The sequence below is a fragment of the Excalfactoria chinensis genome, chromosome Z, assembly GCF_039878825.1.
Source record: "Excalfactoria chinensis isolate bCotChi1 chromosome Z, bCotChi1.hap2, whole genome shotgun sequence".
Taxonomy (NCBI): domain Eukaryota; kingdom Metazoa; phylum Chordata; class Aves; order Galliformes; family Phasianidae; genus Excalfactoria; species Excalfactoria chinensis.
The window spans coordinates 7,043,203-7,054,557 of NC_092857.1; positions in this window are offsets into that span (position 1 = coordinate 7,043,203).

Here is an 11,355-nt window from a genome sequence, read left to right on the forward strand (position 1 = left end):
AAACCCTTTTTTCCTCCTTTTCAGCATGAGATGGACTGGGCTGTTTTCTTTTTTGTCCTTATTGCCCAAGTAGATGAGCAAAAGACTTTCAGAAGGAGGAATTAAACGTGGCAGGGATGTCCCACCTAAACCCAAATCCCACCAATTGCGTGGGGCCCTGTCTGCCTCTCCTCAGCTCAAACCGAGGTTGAAAAAGCCAAACCTGTGGACCAAGCAACATCTTTACCCCTCTGTGCTATCACAGTTCCCATCTATCAGCTTGTGCTCCCTCCCAAGCCCACCACAGTGTGGCAGAGGCATTGCTGCCCACCAGCTGAATGAGACCGTCTGGATGAAAAAGCTGTCCCCATCCGTGGCCCTGGGGCTGCTGGCAGGATGTGTGCCATTTGTGGCATCTGGTTTCTGTTAAGACAGCAGTAAAAATTCCCCAGGCTTGACGCAGTGCAGCGGGTGAATATGCAGGATGGAGGGGACCCCCTTCCCAGATTTGTTCCTTGACTGCTCTGCAAATCCACAGATTCCCAGCTTCTCCTCGTCCCCTTGTTTAACCACCGGCTTTCCTGCTGGAAAAACAGAGTGGTGATGAATGGGCTCTTATTCCCCACAGGACCCGCAGCCAGCCCAAGGAGTCAAGTCAGGAATGTAGTTAGCAATGTTGTGCGAGGAATCAAATGCAGGGAAACATTCAGGTCCAAACAGAACTGCAGGGACGGGAAACATTTCTCCTTACTTTGGCCTTAGGTTTGGTTTGCTTTGACCAGCATCAGTGAGGTCCTCTGAACTGCAACTGCAAGGGGTTTGCAAACCAGAGCCGAGGACAGCAGCTTCTCTTTCTCTCCTTTCTGCCTTTCTCCATCTCACTGTGCCTCACCCAAGGAATGGAGGGCCCACCACCCCACTTCATCCTGTGCCTCTTTTCTCCTTTATACTCTTTACATGTGGACTTGGTTTTGAAGACACCACAGCCAGAAATGAAGCTGTGGTGTCTTTCTTTTTTTTTAATTCTTTTGGCAGTTCCTAAGCTGAGACCTGTGGGGTTTTTTTTGCCATTTGTTGAACTGCCAGAGGGGAAATACTGTGGTGTAGGTTTATGGAGATTTATATAGACTGGGTCCTGGATCCTGTTCCTTACCCCATGGTGGGGACAGGGCCACCATGCTGGGAGCAAGCAGGAAGACCACAGAGAGCCAACAGATGAACAGCGGGGACACAGAGATGTGATACCCTGCAGATAAGCAAAAACACGTGTCCCCTCCATGTAGCATCTGATCCCTACTGGCTACAAGTCATTTTCAAGACAACAGAACTGTGTCGTCGTGGCTGGTGAAGGGAGTGGAGGTATCTGGGCTCCCCGAGCGATGACAGAAGATAGTGGTAACACCAGCATCAAAACTGCTGCTTGGAGAAGTCTAGACAGACAAGAGCCTGGGGAGCTGGGATGGGGTGGGCATTCTGACACTGGCTCTACACCTGACTCACCACCTGACCCTGAGCAAATCCTGCACATTTCCACACCTCAGCTTTTCCATACGTAAATTGGAGAGAGTGGCATTGGATTCCCTTCCCGGGGCGTTGTGGGCGTGACTCACCACAGCCCAGGATCCGACAACGTAAAATGAGCCATAGAGACTTATGCAATTGCTTTCCCAAGAGCCGGGTTATTAACTGGGATCTTGAGGAAGGGACAGTGATGCAATGCTGGAAGAAGTGGAAGATCTTTTCAGAAGCAATAATTAATCAAAGTGTGGATAAGACCTGGAAGGGGCCAATTCTGGAGATTCCCTATGCCAAGGCAGCAGCTTTCTTGCCACACCAGGACAGCTGGATTCCAGGGGCACAAAATCCAAGCACAAAACAACATAAGAGGTGCAGTGGCAGCAAGATTTTTTTTAAAAAAAAAAGCCCATCTCCATCTTGCTTGGTGACTGCTGGCAATCCTGCCCATGGCAGGGGGTTGGAAGTAGAGGGTCTTTAAGGACCATTTCAGACTAAGCTGTTCTGCGACTCTGTGATAAGGTACTGACACACTTCTTTGGATCAGCTGAAGTAAACAAAGAGGGATGTAGGAGTAAGACTGGTGGCACAGCAGATTCTGATGGCTGCTGGCCATCCCCTAGTGTTGGGCACAGCAAGATGTCCACGCCATCAGCATTGCCTTGCATGGACATTCAAGACCACTCTTTCACGGAACAGGGGTTTGAAAAAGAAGTATATTTACAAACTTCTGTCATGCTTGACCTCCTGGTGGTATTGCCAAATGGGCTGAGGCCCTGGCAAGGGTCTTCTCTTGTCAGTAGGGGCGTGATTCAAGCATCAAGTGAACTAGAGTGAACTACCCTTAGTGATCCATACGGTGTCAAAAATGGGACACTGGGAGAGCAATATAGTCCTTTAATTTGTGAAAAATGCTGATTACCCAGGGAAAAGCTCAAAAAGAAAAAGGAAACTCATCTCAGCAGGGAAATCAGTGAGAACATTGTTCCATTGAGTTCACTACATAACTCTCAGTGTTCCATTCAAATATTTTCTAGGGCCCAAAAGTATGGGAGCAGCTACAGATACAGCAAGATCTGAACCTATGCCTTCTGCTGCAGTCCAAAACAAAACATGTCTCTAATGTTTGTCACTTTCTCACTCCCTTACTTTCTCTCTTGCAGAACGTTGCAGTGTGCCATGAGAAACTCTCTGTGCTCAGGCTGTTATTTCTAGACATGATCCAAAACCAACACTCAGGTTCCAAACTTGCTGTTTGTATTCTGCTTGGCTCCTTCCCTCCTCGCTCTGCTCCAGGGGAGAGACACAGGTGAAATTTTAAAGGAAGAACTCAATCCCTAGCTGCTTCCCTTTGGCTGTTTTCCTACTGGCTCTAGTGACACAGAATAAACTCAGACTTATAAACTCTTTGGCTTCTGCAAAGCACTGAATCAGCCTCCAGCAGTGTAATTTTCTTATTGAAAATAAAGTTTAACAGAGTCACCCGACTTTTCCTTAACCGGCTGAATGGACAAGCTCAGATCAATGGGTTCCACATCTTCTCCAAGCCAAATTCATTAATCCATTCCAGGACGCGTGGTGCAATCCAGTAAGGAGAAAAGCATGAATCACACAAATCAGCAATGAGTCAGTCATTGTACTGGTGCCTGGGTTACCTGGTGCAAAAGCCGTTATGCCAAGAGAGGTCACTGGGTCAAAGTGTGACAGGATTCAGCGAAATCTTATGAAATCTGCCTTTGGAAGACATCTCTGACTACCTTCTTCGTCTATCTGATGGCAATATGGTGACTTGTTCAGAAGATTTCATTAAAAAATAAAAGTTATAGCTTGCTTAGCAAGGCAAGGTAGGAAGTGAGTGAGTAGGAAGTTTGTAAGCCTTATAAGTGATTCTAGCTGGAGGGTTGAGTGCAATGGTTTCAACATCCTGCCTTGAATCTCCAGGTCTGCAGAGCCAGGTATTCATTTCATGACTGTGTCTACTTAGCGCTCCCTCATGAGTTAGAAACTAGAGAAATTCCTCCAGGAAACAGTCTACAGAGCTGAGAGTTGTCGACAGCATCTGTGTTTGGAGAAACTTAAGGTGAAACTGCAATTCTAATTTAGGTTCCTCAGACATCTAGGGGAGGCACGGAACCTGGAAGCTGGGTTTGAACTTTGAATTATGATATAACAATTAGAAAAATATTTAAAATTTGTGAAAAGGTCTTTTCATGAAGTCTAGTGCTTAGGGCCAAGTGGAGCAAAATGTGACCTTGAACTGAGTCTCTGTACATTGTATCTCTCAGAAAAGTTCCACAGGATTGGATCCCCCAGAGTTACCTTGAGGAACACAGCCTGTTGCCACTGGCAGTTCCTTGTCTCATCTGATTTAACTCTCATCACAAAGCCTGGTCCCAATTTACAGGGAATAAACATCATTCATGACAAGCTGTTCCCACAGAGAAGCCATTTTCCAGAGTAAGCAGTTGCATACCAGAAGAACTACTGTACACTGGAAAAGCACCAATTGCTCCAGAAGAAAGCTTTTTAATAACACATCTAAAAGGAAAGCTATTACAAACAGCTCTCCCAAAATAGGGTGTTTGGCAGCACCTTCTCCCATATACTACTCTGTGTAGACAGTCGTTCTTCCAAGAGCTGCAGAGCCAGTCCTGGCTTGGAGACACTGCTACTGCTTAACAGCACTGCAGGAGAGTTCAAAGACTTTGAAGGAAGAAGACACAAAAATTGGATGAAACCCAGACAGCCCCAATTGTGAGTCAAGGGCAATGACAAGAACTTTCCCTACTAGGTGAGGAAGTGCACAGGAATGAGGAATGTGACTGCTTTCCCACCTAACCACAGGTAGTCCCAGCACAGGCAGCCCTGGGGAGAGAAATGATCACTTCAAAAGCACAGTACACCCAGATGTCACTTTAGACATTCATTCTATGTATGCACTTTAGAAGCATCTATTTCTCTTTACTGTCAATGAAAGAAACCTAAAAGAGCTAGCCAAGCTGGAGATAGATATGCATAGTCAGTGTAACCCAGACTAGTGTCTCCACGGAGGTGCAGACCTGCTAAAAGCAAGGTGTTTGTACCATAGATGGGAGAGGTATTTGCAATAGGAACACGGAAGTCTCAGCACTGTTCCACCATGCACAGCAGGAGCTTCCCCTGTGCTACCACATGCTGATCAAGGCACCTGTGCAAAGAAAGACAAACTGAAAGTGGAAGAGGTGCAAAGAGTCAGAAGGCCAAGCAGGTGAATGGAGTCTCTCCATCACTGTATGAGCTACAACAGCTCAAATAAGGGAATGCAGCAAACTCAAGGCCAAGACAGGACATACCACTGTTATTAAGTACATGAGGAGGCAAAAGAATTGTTTGTGTTGGCACAAGTGCAACTAGGGATAAATTAGCCATGGATAATTTTAGGCTGGAGAGTAGAAACCATAAGAGCGTGGATGTCCTGATGATGTTTTCCATTCCCAGGAAGGTATGTTCCTTTTCCAGGAAATGCAAGGGCAGAAAGTACCAGAAGGCTCAATTAGAAATGGGGTGACTTCCAGACAGGAGACATGGGGTTCTGTGAAGTAGCTAACACTCCTTCCCTCATTTCTATGCCCTGATATAATACTACATCCCCATGTCTTGCTTGCTCCCATATTGTCCCAGAAGGGTGCTAACTTGCACCTTTGGAGAAGAGAACCATTGTCAAAGGACAATGGAGAGAAATACACTCTCTGTCTTATGATTTCGGGGCTGTCAGACACCTTAATCACCTATTCATCTGGATGCTCCCTAAATCCATCTCAGTAAATGCAATGTATCTTGCTTACATTTGTTGCAAATGAGAACAGAGCCTGCTGTCCTCACTGCAACTTTCATTCTTTCAGCTGGTTTTGCATCATCCTGAATCCTGGGGGAATTACAATACTGGCCTCTTTTATTTTTCCCTTGGTTAGATTAAGTATTAAACATCATCCCTAACCAAGCAGGCATTAAGGAACTGCATTGTAATGGGCATTTCTGAGATTCCGTAATGCAACAGGGATTTGGCAAGGACAAGCCACCTGAGAGGTTTGCCTGCAGCTGTGGAGATAACAGGGCTGTAAACAGGAGGGCTTCCTCCTGTGGGTGCAGCACCTGAAGCCTGAAGGGACCCAAGTACCCATCTCCCAGTTCAGCAGGAAAGCCCCTTTCTAGAGAAAGGGAGAATATCCTCTACTGATGTCTCTCATACTGAAAAACACTAGCAATCATGGGACGTGAGGTGGTTTGGGGCCATTGCTTTTAAACTGGATCTGGAGACTTCAGAGAAGGTTTGATGGGGAAAACTGTCAAGGATTTGGAGTTTAATGATGATAGGATGTGAGGCACTGTCTTCCCCTCCCTCCTTTTGTATTGAGTTACAATGGGGCTTGGACTGGCCCTACCATGTACCTGAAATATCTCATGGACGAAGAACCAATATTTCCATAGGAAAAATACCTTGGCCACTGTTTCTTGGCCTGTCCAGAAGGAAAAAGCATGGCTTTGCACACTGAGAGCCTTAAGAAAAGTCTGTGAAAGTAGATGCCAAAAAGGGATGTAGGAAACACTCAGAATTTCAGGTCTGAACCAGAACTCTGAAATACGGCTAATTCTGCACCCAGGAATATATCTCATACTTCCTATTCGGGGACACAGGGACCCAAGTACTGCTCTGCCTTGTGACCTAAAACACAGCTGTGTTAAGACAGCCAGCACCAAGGCCACAGGAGCCTCAGTGCTCCTCCAAAGCAGGACAGGATTTTGGATCCAGAAACAAGCCAATGGGAGTCGGTCAGTCACTGATATGTTTGTCACCAATGTTTGGCAGGTGCTCCCAAATCAGATCACATCTTCCTAGGATCAAAAGACCCTTTTCCCCACAGCCTTTATGTTTGCCAGTGCCTGACGAGGACAAGATGAGCCCTGAAAGCAGCCCCAGGAGCAAGCATGGACACACTGAAGGGATGAGCAAGGGGTTTTCTCCTCCCACCCACAGAGAGGTTTTGCATCTCTCTCTCATGGGGTGCAGAGAGAACAGCTTCCAGCGTCCTTTCAGCCCTGAGCTCCCATCTTCTGCCCTCCCAGCAAACCCCAGTAGCAGAGTCCTGTCCCCATACAAGCACTCTCCACTGTCTGTGGACAGGAGCATCTCTCCTGCTTTGCCTGTTAAAAATACGCATCAATATACATGTTCTTCATCTCCAGGCTTGGGGTTTCAAATCCTCCAGGACCTACTGGAAGGCTCAGATGGTGAGTCTTTAGTGTCCACCTCCCATTTCCCAAGCCTGCCACTCAGACATCACACCTACCCCTCCTGCCGTCACATCCTGCAGGAAGCCCACAGACACCTGAATCAGACTTGAATTAAGCAATTGGAGTCAGCAAATTGGATACCTGTTACTGAGCAATGAGATAAGATCATTTACACTCATCCTGCTTGTGGTTTGGGGTGTATCTGTTGCATGAACCTGACTGGAGCATCAGCTCAGCCTTGCAAAATCCTCACTGAGAGGCACCAACCCAAGCTCCACACATGCTCTCCCACCCCTCCCACTATGAATATACTCAACTGGCAGAAATTATGATGCGTAGAGGGATGCCCCATGTCCCAGGAAGACATGCTGAGATCAGCAATGGTGAGGACAGGATGGAGAGAAAAACTAGCGGGATGCCTCAGCATGGACCAGTGGTGGGGGGGGAGGGAAGTGTCAGTCATTCGTGGGAGGTTTCCTGAGGAGATGTGCCAGGAAGGCCTGGTTCCAGCTGCTGCCAGAGAAATCATGAGAAATATGAACTCAAGGCTGTTATTAACCTATTTAGAAAATAATACTTCTGGCCTTGCTTCTCCTCCAGGATGTGTGTATGTGTGGGAGGAAAAGCATCAGTTTTCCTCAGGTACAGCTTGCCACCCCAGTGCATCCTAGACCCTCAAGAGGCTTTGCCATTATGTGTCACCTCCACACTGTGGACAAAGTGTCCAGACATAAGTGTGGTGGCTGTGATCACCAGGCATCTACACATAAGTTCTCCAGAGCCAGCACAAGTCCAAGCCAGCAAACACCATTGGGAGGACCTAGCTGCTGCAGAGGGTGGTAGCTGCTCTGGAGGGAGATGCATCCCCTCTGCAACTCCAGCCCTTCCCTGTCATGCTTCATACTGTCCCAGGAGCAGGGTAACTTAGGGTTACTTCTTTCTGGACTACAGCAAGCCCTGCTGAGGGCAGCCTGGGAACTAGAGCTGATTGCTGGTAACTCTTCTGGAGGGCCCTTACCTAGAAATGAATTAACCTTTACTCACTGAAATTGAGCTTCTTCAGAGGTGAGGGAAGTGAGCTGCTCCCTTGACATCTGAGTGCTTTCTGCTCTTTGCCATTTACTGTAAGGTGCTTTGGAGATGTTTCTGGAATGTGCAGTGCCCTGAGGATAACTCTGGGCCATGAAACTCTAAACCAGCTCCTGGACCTCCATGGTAAGAGATGTCATCTGTCATTATTACATCCAGCTGCTGGAGCTGCTGAACTCAAGTTGCTTCTCTGTCTTCCATCACTGCTGTTTTTGCCACTTGGTAAAGAGGCAAGTTCCCAGCCTTGCTTCTAAGACAACACATCATTCAATGGATGTCCATCTGACCAACGCCTTAAGATTATTGTTAGCTTACCTAATAAGGAGTGCTGGGCTAAATCCTCTGTTGTATGTCATCTGGAGCATCTTAGCTTTCAGGAGCAAAGCATTTGATCCATGACATTTGGTTGCCTTTCATCCTGGGATGCTTCTCTGGTTGCATTCTGGAACATTAGCCGGTGACACAAGTCTTATGAGCACAAGTCTTAGCACAAGTCTTATAAGGAGTGGCTCAGGGAGCTGTGATAGTTTAGCCTGGAGAAGAGGAGGCTCAGGGGAGACCTCATTGCACTCTACAACTTCCTAAAGGGAGGCAGTGATGAGGAGGGGCTTGGCCTCTTCTCCCAGGCAACAAACAGAACCTGAGGAAATGGCCACAAGTTGTATCAGGTGAGGTTTAGACTAGATATACGAAGGAACATTTTCTCTCAGAGAGTGGTCAGGCACTGGGATGGCTGCCCAGGGAGGTGGTAGAGTCACCATCCCTGGCAATGTTCAAGAAGTGCCTGGATAGGGAGCTAGGAGATATGATCTAATGATTTTTCTGTAGGTATGGTAAAGGGAAAATGGTTGGACTAGATGATCTTGTAGGTCCTTTCCAACCTTGTGATTCTATGATTCTATGACACCAGATGTTTTAAGGCATTTTAATCTGTTAGCACTGTAGGAGTTCTGGTCACTGTCTGGGATTATACTACAGATAGTTCACAGAATCACAGAAGCATGAGGATAGAAAGGACTGCTGGAGATCATCTGCTCCAACCCCCTCCTCAGGCAGGGCCATGTTGAACAGGTTGCCCACAACCTTGTCCAGAGGACTTCTGAAGATCTCCACTGTCTCCATTCATGGGAAGACAGAGGAAAGAAAAGATGTTTTCTGCACACCATAGCTGAGTTTCACTAGCTACAGATCTCAGCTACAGCAGTGTTCAAGGAACCCTGCCTAGAATCAGACTCAGAATGGCCCAGGTCGAAAAGGACCACAACGATCATTTAGTTTTAAACCCCTGCTATGTGCAGGGTCACCAACCACCAGACCAGGCTGCCCAGAGCCTGGCCTTGAATGCCTCCAGGGATGGGGCATCTGTCAGTATGGATATTAGCCATCCTTCTTAGGCTGGGATTTAAAAAAAAAAGGTCTGTTTCTGTATCCCCATGTCTCATCAGGACTGCCTGTGTCATTAACATGTAATTGCAGGAGCTGGACAGCCAGTACAGAACAGATTCCAGTGGGTCTCTTGAAAGTCCATTGTAGGGAAAAGGTTGTGATTACAATGTCTGGACTCTTCATTGATGTTGTTCATCTGCCCACTAGCAGGAGGCTTGCTGGAGAGCATGGAGATGAAGGGAAGGGAACCTCAGGTGATGGCAGATCAACAAGACTGACACAAAAGTATTGGTACCCAGCTCTGATGAGTGTAGGACACTGGGTTTGGGTTTTTGTATATATACATATGTATATATGTGTGTGTGTGTGTATTTAAGGATGCTGAAAAATTATAATACAGTGAAGACAGGAAAACCACCTGAGAGCTAAAGGAAATACTTTTTGCAGTAAGAAGCTCAAAGAGTTCGGCATGGTCAGCCTATCAGAGTGAAGATGGAAAGGTAGCTTGATTACAGAGCACAAATACCACCGCAGGGAGAAAAATACAAGGTCTTTAATTTCCAGGAGAAAGACCTGTCAAACCAAACGACTTTTTGCCTTGAACCAGACAAATACAAACAAGAAGCCCAGGCACAAGGGATTTGCACTTCCCTGGAGCAGTGCTGCAGGCAGGTGGGCACAGCAGTGCAGTGTCTGTTGGAGGGAAGGAAGGACACAGCTCATGGGGCTGCAAGACTTCCCTGCTTGCCCATGTAGTGCAGGGGGTGTTTCTCTACAACATGCTCCGTCACGTCTCCCTTTGAGAGGAGCATTCACTCCATTGGAAAGAGAGACGCAAGCAGAAGTGATTTGCTAGCCTGGGGCTTAGCTGGACTGCTCCTTCCCCTTTGCTGCACTAGTCATGTTGTGTGGCATCCTGAAGCTCCAGGGATGTGGAGCCAAGCCAGAATAATTAATTGTGCAACACCTTTATGACTGGGAAACCTGCGTCCCCTCCCTTACCTAACGGCAGTGCCTGCAGCGAGTCATCTCTTGCTGACTGCAGAGTTGCACGATGCAGAGCAGCCTTGGAGCAACAGGACAGGCATTGCCCCAGCACAGGGCCTGGACACCCCGGTCCTCCCACCTAAAGGACAGGATGCATTTGCAGGGCCAAGCCTGGAGATGGGAGATATTTCTCTGCTCCCACAAGCAGAGTGAAGAACGTATCTAAACACCCTGTCCAAGCCCAAAACAAGAATTTCAACCAGCCCAGCAGGTCTAGCTGATATTTCTCCTTATTCCCTCCATCTGAGCCCTTGCATTCATCTCCCACTCATTCTCCTCTCTCCCTTCTTGCCATGCATGTGCTTCCAGATATGGCCAGACTGCCCACATCTGGATGTAGGTGTCCTTGCACACCAGCCATGGACCAAGCACCTTCTGAGAAAAGGGGCTGGTAGTGGTTTCACATGTGAAGCATGCTGCCAGCACAGCCTGTTGTTCTGCTCAGCAGCTTGCCCACAGCATTGCCAAAGAGGCACTGCTGTGGGTTGAGTGATTTCTGTCTTGTTTGTTTGCCTAAAGCACATACATACATGCACCTCTAGCTGCGAAGGCATTTTCAAGTGCTTCCAGAAATCAACCAGTAACAAACATACTTCTTTTCCATCTTAAAATCATACTTGTAAAAGCTCTGCAAAAGACTCTGCCTTGGATTTTGTACACAAAATGTGTCTGGGAGGAAGGCATGTAGGTAAGTGCTTTTGCTCATGGTTGGAAATCCACCACAGTGTGATCCAGATGCATTTCAGATGTTCTCAGTAGCAACTTGGATGACCTTTGGTATCAAGTCTCCTGAAATTTTGAAATTCCTCCACCTCTTTTCTGAAAATTGCTGCAGTTCCTAGGAAGGACAAGTCTGCTCACCATACCAACCCCTAAGAGAAAACAGATCTGTTCCCACAGAAAGCTCTGAGAACTGGAAACGGAGAAGAGTTGGAGAGGAGAGGGATGGGCATGGGGATGGAGATGGAGGTTAGGGTGGGATACCACGGCAAGCCTTACTTGGAGAAACCACTTTGTGATTCATCAGAGAGAAACCAAGGCAGACAAGAGGGCAGTGGGAGCCAGGAG